The following is a 10,471-nucleotide window of genomic DNA, read 5'->3' as shown; positions in this document are numbered from 1 at the left end:
TGATTTTCTATCTAGAATACAAAATGAAAACAATGATCAACCCATAGAAGATAAATTTCCTAATGAATATCTTTTTGCAGTATCTACTAAATCACCTTGGTATGCAGATATTGCTAACTATTTGGCCACAAGAAAAATGTCATTTCAATTATCTCCTAGAGAAAAAAGAAGAATAGTCCACAATAGCACATCCTATTCATGGATAAATGGGGAATTATACAAGACAAGACCAGAAATCATAATCAGAAGATGTGTTCGGGAGGATGAAATACCAAATATACTAAAATCTTGTCACGATGAGCCACGTGGAGGACATTTTTCTGACAAAAGAACTGCTTACAAAATCCTACTTTTAGGATATTATTGGCCTTCCATTTTTAGGGACACTAAGGATTATGTTAAAAGATGTGACAGTTGTCAGAGAATGGGAAAACCTACTCTTTCAAATGAAATTCCACTGCAACCATAGGTACTTATCGATCCATTTGAAAAATGGGCACTGGATTTTGTTAGACCAATTAACCCACCTTCAAAGCAAAAGAATTATATTCTGGTATGTACTGATTATGTTAATAAATGGGCAAAAGCTAAATCACTTCCTTTTTCTACTAAAAATAATGTAGTTTCATTTATTTTTGAGTATATTTTTACTCATTTTGGTGTCCCAAGATAAATTGTAATAGATCAAGGGATACAATTCACATCCAGACTAGCGCAAAAGATTGTGGACCAATACAAGATAAAACATCAGAAGTCAACTCCATACCATCCACAAGCCAATGGACAAGTTGAGTCCACAAATAAGGTGATCGAGGCTATCCTTACAAATACTGTACATCTACACACGAAATACTGGGTGGAAAAGCTTCCAAAAGCCTTATGGGCTTCCAGAACTACATGGAGGAATACTACAGGGAATTCTCCCTATGAACTTGTTTATGGGAAGCAAGTCTTACTTCCAATAGAGTTCCAGATCCAGACCTATAAGACAATAGTCTAGTTAGATCTTGACTTGTCAGAAGCCCAGAAGTAAAGGATGACACAATTAAATGAGCTCGATGAAATTAGACAAGAGGCCTTCTAGAGGACCAACTTAGTGCAACAACAGAAGTCAAAATGGCATGATAAGTACATCAAAGAAAGGAAGTTTCATCGGGGAGATTGGGCATTGCTCTTTGATTCAAAATTCAAAACTTTTCAAGGGAAATTCTAAACCCATTGGCTTGGACCTTGTGAAGTTGAGAATGTCTTTGACAATGGTGCAGTTAGAATCAGGACTATTGACGAAGAGAAATCTCCTCTATTAGTAAATGGAAATCGACTCAAGCTTTACAAGAAACCATTAACAAAATAGGAATTTGTTAAAATGTTTCAAGATAATTCAGAACTGAAGATGGTCAAGAAGAATTCTTCTTGTTTTCAACCTTATAAATTTTCATATTTTGTTGTTCAATAAAATAAAATAATAATAATAATAATAATATAATAAATAAATTATATGTGTATATATGCATATATATACATAATTTTGTTGGTTTTCATGTTTATACAGAAAATTTAAAGTGAAAACCAATTTGTTGGCACTTCAAATTTTCTTTTCAAAAGGAAAAAAAAAAACAATAAATTTCATCTACTAAAGCCTTCTTTCTCTTACGCTGCAGAATCAGAAACTTTCTGCAGCTTGGACAACTTTCCGTAGCTAAAGAAGTCTCCACAACCTACTAATTTTGAAGTCTACAAGGATGCCTGGTGATTTGGATTAAAGGACAATTGACAACAAGGCACCTGCAAGAGATCAAAGGACAACAAGTAAGGTTAACAAAAGAAGATCAAAGGTATGTGTTGCTTTAACTTAACAATAGGGAAGGTTATATAGCATGTATGACTAAGAAGATATAGTACTAAAGTGCAATCATTATAACCTAAGGGTAATGGCTTCCTAAAAAAATATCATATGCCACCACCTTAAAATTCGTGTCACGACCTTATGCCAAATCTACCAAATTAATTACCAAATCATAAGTTTGAATGCGCCTAACGGTCAGATTCATTCCCATAATCCTTATGATAACCCATCTGTTCTTCCTTATTCTTACACTCCGTTGAACTTTCACAACCACTCCATCTTTCTGCCAGCTAGCAAACCCTACCAACCCCATTTTCCTATTAAGGTAGCTAATCTTCAAGGCAAAGTATCCTTCGGCATGGGGATAATTGTTCGAACTGAGCCAGTAGGGAAGCAATTTCTGGAGGGGTACCCACAAACTAGGGAGCTGCTGCAAAGAAGAAAATGGCTACAGTTCATTGATAAATTTAACAACTTCCACAAGGAAGTAACCAAGACATTTGCGCGCTCATTCGATGGAATTGTAGCAGAAATTGGGGACATTAAGCTCACAGTAATAGAGTCTATGATTGCCTAAGCTACCGAGCTACCAAGAAATGGAGAAAAATGGCTTAAAAACAGAGGGATTGACAACAAGGACTGGAAGTTATTCCTCAAGAATCCGAACATGGACACTACAGTCTACAAAAGAGGTATTCCTAGCATTGCTCTTAAAAATAAATGGAGAAACTTATTACTTGTGTTTCAGAAGTTTATCACTTGTGAGGGTAGGTTTGGGCAAATGTATTTTTATCATGTTAGGATGATGATGCACTTCCTTGAGGATCATCAGATGAACCTCCCTTATTTCCTCCTAAATAGCCTCAAGAAAATGTCTACAAATGTTCAGAAGAAAATTCAATGCATAGAAAACACCATCATCATGGTTTGGTAAAAATATTGATCGAATTTCATCTTCGAAGTATAGGGGATAACTAGGATAGTTTCCTAGTAAGGAACCACTTTGAAGAAAAATCCCCAGAAAAACCAAGTAGCAGTAGGGCCCTCAGAGGAAGGAAGAGAACCATAGAAATGATAAAGGAATAAGCACCTCAAACTTAGACAAAAGTAATAGAAGAAGAGCTGCCTATAGTAAAGATTTTGCAGAGAATGAAGAGGGGAAAACCTAGAAGAAAGAAAGCCAGCTCGATTAAAGAAGAATTCTCACAAACTAAGACCTCTCCTCTAGAAGAAAAATCAAAGAATAAAAGGAGGAAAGTGCAGAAAATACAAACCCTAGGGTTGAGGAGGAGCACGAGCTTGAGCACGATTCCACAAATAACCTCAAAAACTATAGAATATATTAATCTTGAGGAAAATGAGCAGAATGAAAAGGATCCAATAGAAGGTGAACCAACAGAGAATACTCTAACAGAGATTGAGCCAATTGAAAACTTTGGAAATTCTCCAATAGGGTCACCAAGAACTATAAGCCCAATGCATAGTCCAGGTATTGACCCCGATCAACATGAAATATATGACTATATAGAGTCACTGGAAAGGAAGGAGACAACAACAAAGGAAACAATTCAGAGCCCTGGAGAAGGAAGCAACTAGGTAAATGAACAATCAGCCTCAAACATCTTGAAGCAGGAGATATTTGAACTAGAAACACTGAATCAATATCTCAAAAATGAAAATCAAGCCTTGAAGAGATAGAGTGAGATACAAATTGCAAAGAGTGACAATCTGATCCTAAATCTAATCTTGTGGTATAAGAAAAACAAGAAGATGAATAAAGAAAACATAATTATGCAGAGAGAAATTATCAGTTAAAGTAAAAGATTATAATGAGGAAGCCTAGAATGTTGATCTCTACCAAAAAGAAGAAAACAGTGAAACATGGAGATGATAAATAAGAGGCACAAGCAAATGACAAGGAAGAAATGCATGAGGACATACAACATCTCCAATCTGGGGGAATGTAGAGTTCGAAGATTGTCCTACCATGACATGCTTGTTGCCTAATGATCCTCTCTTTTTCCTATATATTTACCACCTAAATAAATCCATCTCTACCAAGTTTTGATGAAGGTATGCAATAATATGTCGTCTTGTTTATATTTAAATTTATACCCTATTGTTTTGTTAAAGTTGCAATTGGCTACTGAATCAGTCTATTTCCATAGCTAATCTAGGTTTTTGTAGCTATCTCCATCATTCACAAGGTTCTAAAGTTCCACGTCAGCAGCAAAGGGTGTGGATGGATAGAGGATGGCTCCCTCATAGATCCCTTCCTATCCCCTCGAAACTGTTTGCTAAGAGAAGCGTAGGAGATCACGGTCAAACTCCAAGTCAACCGCCGGATTAACGAAGAATAGAACCCGAGATCGATTGAAACCTTATCGTTTTGCTTTCAGAATAGCAAAAGGACATTTTAGCGATATAAGTTTAGATAAGATAGAGATATTAGGCTTGAATTATTCATACAGTTATGCCAAGAGACCTGCTATAAAACTTATGGTCGCACTGTGATTTGGGTGTGCACCAAATGATATAATTGTGAACAGTTTGTGAATTTCGTGTGAATAGAATTGCTTTTTTGTGTGCAAGCGTTGTGTTGATTTGAAGCTTTGAACTGCTATGTGGAGGGCCCCTACAAACAGTGGCAGGTTTTAATCAATTACAATATGATTTCCTTTAATTCTTCAATTGCTCTGTTTTGTGTGACAATGCAGCATAATGATCTCGTCAACGAATTGTTATTTGCATAAGAACTTTAATTTGCTTTATACCTAGTTTAGTCTATTATTTAATTTGCTTTATACCTGGTACATTATGGTCCTTTCCTTTGCTTATTATCTAGCATAATCGAAGTGTGTTCAATTCATAATATAGATGTTGCTTGGGTTATTTTGTTTGAGCGAAAATTGAATAGGTAAAAGAGTGAGAATTTCTCTCCTAAACAATTGAGTTCAAACAATATTTATTCATAGCTGATAGAATAAGTTTATTTTTGCATTTAGAGAATTAAGAGCTACAACATAAATATTCAGGATCAAAAATTCCAAAACCATCTAATACAAGTAGAAACACTCTCACATCATCTACAAATAAGTGGATAGAAATTAATTCCTAGGAAACTTAAACCAACATCCCTAAGAATTACGACACTAATATAATTGACAAACACCACCTCCATCTTAAGTTTACATCTTAAAAATACATAAATACCTAATGAATAACTTCTAAGCACATATTGTGCACCTGTACTTCATCAGTCTTGCACCCTGATTGACAATTTATGATTGACAATTCAAGGACATTTAACTGACCAAACAAGGAGGATGATAATTATGAAGGTGGTAGGTGTGAGACAAATCATCCAACGCACTGAGCCCACCACCAAACCACAAAAGGAATAAGGGATGAGACAGAACTTCATTTGTACCAAGATTTCATTTCCAAAATGGTAAGAGAGGCCCATTACTTCATTGAAGGTCGATCTAGATACTATCAAAGGTTTCCTAGGGTGCTACAAAAGAGCTATTGGCTTAGTTTGCAGATGCTACAAGACTGGACATCACTGCTACAAGAATACCTGAATTGCTACAGGAATGCAAAGGAGATCCTACAAGATTGAACTAAGAGGAGAAAAGGATTCCAAACCACCAATAATTTTCCTTAAAACCACATGAACATAAAGATGTCATCCTGAGAAGGGTAAGTGGTATTCTCCCTCCTCACTTTCCATATAATTTCATAGATAATTCTGCTTGCTACAAACATCTTGTAGCAAACCCCTGTGAAAGTAAATTCCTTTGAAAAAATTATTTTCTCACATAAGAAAGGCAAGGAAAGAGCAAAGGAAGTTTTTCACTAAGGTAGGGGGTACCATTCATCTCCCTCTCTGACCAAAAATCATCAACCACCCTCTGCACCCTAGATTTCTCAAAGAAAAATCTTGGAAATTCCCTTCAAATAATTTAAGGAAGTAGTAGTAGAAGTCATGGGAGGAGGTTTCAATTGAAGAGAGCCCACATAAACCAAAAGAATCCATCAAAATCCTCATGTTAGAGACATTTTTCTGAGATACCAGTGGATGGGGTTCTTTGAACAATTGAAGGGGCATGATGATGAGGTAACCCATGATTTTTCCATGGCCCTCAATTCTTAGGGAGAAGAAAGTGATACCACTATTGTAAGGGGAATTTCCATCCATATGAATGAAAATATCATTATCAAAGTGACCACCATACCCTCATGAGTTCGATGGGGCAAAGAGGATAGAAGAATAAATGTCATAGCTAAGAAAAAATTCTTCCATACTTAAGAGGAACCCGTTGAAGACAAAAATGGAGTGAGAATTGAGAGCCTCCCTTACCCTTGGGATGAAGTACCCTATAACATCCTCAAGTACATATCTTGTGAAGGGAGCTTGAGTATTGTAAATTCCTATCTATGAGCCAAGGTTTGAGACAAATTTACCAATTCCAAGTAGGCTTAGTGTTCCACATTTTCTCCTTCAATCCATCATTGAAATGAGCCAGAGAGTGAGGGAAGGGAGGCACCAACAAATTTCCCATCATGGCCTCATCAAGCTCATTGTCATGGATGTGTTAAGCCACCTCAAGAACCCTATGTTGTGGATTGAATTTGTGGACTTAGACACAGAGGTATTCACTAAAACATAAGCCATCACCACAACATAACAAGAAGAGACACCAAAATCTAGTGTTGGAGGTAGGAAAGAAGAGGAAGTGGAAAAGGAAAAGGAAGGATAAAATACAAAGGAACAAGAAGGAGGAGAACAAAAATCAAAAGAGACCCCTAAAGATCCCTCAAGATCTCAAAACATAGAAACATAGGGGCATCAAATAAGCCTCTCACTAGAAAATAGAGTTACTATAGGAGAAACAAAGCTGCTACAAGAAGGGACATATTTGCTACAAGAGAAAACAATGTGCTATAGGAAAGTACAGAGAGTTGAAAAAAGCTTGATTTTGAGCAACTTTTTCACCAAAACCCTAGATTTGAAAAGGGATATCTAAGAGAAGGATTGGGAATATTGATTTTCCAAACTTTGGAAAATCACAATGAAAATCATGGTGGGGGGGGGCGAAGTGGTTTCAATTGAAGAGAGTCCACAAACTCATAAAGGATGTCAATTATCATATATGTTGTGGAGAATGTTCGAAAACTTATATCATGGGAAAAATTTGTGGACATAGACAAAGAGACTTTTCTTAAGACACAAGCACAATCCTGATTAGAAATTGGAGCAAAGGATGGATCTACAGAAGAAGAAGTTGAAGAAGAAGAGGAAAAGGATAGAGCAAGAGAATATGTGCCAAAATTACTTCTGAGGTAACTTGGGATGTTAAGAAGGCCACTAGGGCCATGGATGAGGCACAATTACGTCACTAAGTTGTTCAAAGGATGAGCAACACTTTCATTAGGGGAGTGTTGCAACGGCTACAACCACCCTCCAAATTTTGCCTTAGATCTATTTTGGAGCCTCCCTACCAACCATCCTTAGTAGCATGTCTTGCATTGTCAAGTACTTAGGCTTCAAATAAGTTTCAGTGGCCTGTCGGCTTGTGCATGTCAGCTTGTTTGTCTCCCTCCCATAGGCCGACATTCTAGACTTGACCATTTGCTAGCTGAGAAACTCTCCCAGAAAATTGCACAATTTTTCAGGGGAACCAACCTTGCCTCCAGAAATTGCGCATATCAGCTGGGCAGCCTGTTGGGCTCCAGAATTGCATAGAACAGTCAAGCAGTCCTCCTTCAGAAAACTACACAAGCTGACCCAACACTAGGCCTCAACCCAAAAATTGCACAATTCTGGGAGGTAGTGACCTGCTCAACCCAGAAATTGTGCAATGCATGACAGACAACCAGCTCTGCTCAGCCCAAAAACTGTGCAAATCGTCATCTCAGGTTCACAGAGTGATGCATGTGCCTTTAGGGTTGACCAGTTCCCTCTGGGACCGAGCAAAATTGATTTTCATGCATGGGCTGATTTTCCCGAAATAGCAAAAGGAAACATGCAAAAGGCATCCCTAGATTTGTGGCATGTGCGTCATAACCTTGATCTTATCAAAACTTATGTACTAGACACTACAGAGCTCATTCCTCACATCAATCTTGCAGCTCTGACATCCCACTTTAGATCTAGGAGTCTTTGGCACCTTCATCTTGGTTGTTTCAGGGTAAGTCTACTTCTCATGTTTGTTTTTCTCTTTGTGTAAGTGTTGTCTACTTGATTTCAATGAATGCTTATTGTCATTTTAATGTATGTTAGCTTGTAGAAGCACCATTTCAACTTTCATTTTCATCTCACTTCTGTCGCATGACACTATTTTTGCACTGACAGTCACCATTGTGGCGACTCGCTTCACACACATGCAATTTTTCCCGTTTTCTAAATCCTACACTTACTATTTTCATGCATGATCATTCACTCATGTTTACACTCAGTTTCACCATGCATTCAGACTTCTCATGTTTTCAGTCGCCCATCGGCGGGTCTGGGATGCCTTAGCCTAGACCTTGCCTTGACCAACTAGCATTGCACATTTCTAGAAGTGAAGGCTCTACCTTCCCTCCAGAAACTGTGCAAGTCTAGCCCAACACTGACCTCTAGGCTTGCATTGCACAATTCTGGGAGATAGTGCCTCGCTGGTCACTGAAACTGCGTAATACAATTTGTTGGTTTGCATGTCAATGCTAACTAGAATTGTGCATTGCATAGTTTTAGTCCTCAGCAGGCCAAGCTAGACTGTGCATTGCATAATTCCAACAGTTAGCTATCCTCCCGGCAATCTGAACTATTCTTTGTGCAGTTTTGGCAGTCAGTCTCCTAGCCTCCCAGTGAAAATTGTGTTATCTTCACAGACAGTCACACGGGGATGTTGCATGTCAGTCCTCGATTTTGTTTTGGTTTTCAACTAACAAATTGCTTGCCATGAGTGTTGCTATTTCTCCAGGTATTACTGGTGTTCTTCTGCCTCTCAACTGCACAAGTACAATGGCTTCCAAGAGAGCAGAGTCAAAGACATTATTGAGAGCACAACTAGGAATGCAGTTGATCAAGTGTCTATGAACTTACCTATCTATGAAGACATCAAGTTGTTCATGGACAAGGATATCAAGATGAAATGGCAGCAGAATCACAATGAGTAGCACCATCAACAACAACAGAAGGTAGCACACATGCATATGAAAAACGTAAGAGGAAGGTTGTTGGCAGTGCAGAGGCGGAGAAAAGTTACAAGTTCAAGCAATCCACTTGTGATGAAAGAACCTTTGGAGATTGAGGCTATGAGGTGACAACGCAACAAGAGAATCACGTGAAGGCAGAGAGAGAGAAATAGAGAAGGAGTTGTAGGTGTTGAAGTAGTAACTCAAGGAAGAACATGAGTTGCATAGATGAGAGAAGGAGTTGCAACAAGAACAGGTACAACAAGAGGCGCAACATCCACAAACTAATGAAACTACACCCATATAGGTTATGGACCCAACCCAGCAGTTGGCACATACTAGATAGGATGAGTAGTGCTATCTATCACATGCAAGGGTGTTCAGGGGCATGGATGTCATTATGTTCATGCATGTGATCCCATTCATTGGCACACTCGCTGAGGCGAAGACAAGAACCAAGTCCGACTGGAGTTGAACATGTATTTGGATAAGTTGATGCTTATAGTCACCAACACATACTTGAAGATCAACACAGACACTATGCATCAGTATGTTGCTCGTCTAACTGCACTAAGATGATGATGCATGTGTTATCAAATGAGTTAGATAGAGGAGCCATATCAGTGTACCCATATGCAACGGAGGCAAGAGTTCGCTCTCAGCAGGATGTCACCATTGAGCTCATGGACACCATCATGGAAGACCAAGCTTGGCATCAGTTCGCCATTGTCGATCATCGCGAGGATGCCGAAGAGGTGATCTTCTCACAACTATCTGAGTCTTAGTGATAGCTTGCATGGCTTGCTCAAGCCTATTTTGTCTCACATGGGTACAAGTGTAGATTGTATGTAACATCTTGTGAAGTGAAAGTCCAAATGTCGATAGTTGAATGTAACAATCATGTAGTAGGTGAAGAGTCACCCCACCCTTTGCTATTTATAAAACCTCATAACTCATTGTAAGGGCTTTTGGTCAGCCAAGCTTCCGATAGGAGTATCTTATAGAAAGCTTGGAGAGTATTGTAATGATCCTTGGCTTCTCCAAAGTGTAGAGCTAGTACATCTCTTTGGAGGAGAAATCGACAGTGACTGTAACGTTTCGTTATCAGGACTAGTGGTTGGTCTTGGTTGTACTGTATGATTGGAACTTTCACTTCTTAATATAACAGAGCCAACACATTTCATGCATATGTTGTTATTGTATTTTAGTTAACTTGGTTGCTATAATGATATATGTAAATGTTTTCTTATGCATGTATGTATAGACTCTTTCGGTATATGTATGTATGAATCTTATTAAGATGTTATGTTGGTTTGACCATCACTTTGGATTGTTGGTTTGCTTGCCTTCTAGTTCGTGATGCATATTTACTCGTGTGTTCCCTTCCAAGCTACGTGTTTCCATAGGTTTCCAAGGGGCACACTCACTCCACCTTCCATG

This window comes from Pinus tabuliformis, chromosome 5_2 (assembly GCF_031772625.1).
Source record: "Pinus tabuliformis cultivar Carrire ecotype Pingquan chromosome 5_2, CPIR1, whole genome shotgun sequence".
NCBI classification, from domain to species: Eukaryota; Viridiplantae; Streptophyta; class Pinopsida; order Pinales; family Pinaceae; genus Pinus; species Pinus tabuliformis.
This window is presented reverse-complemented; position numbering follows the sequence as displayed.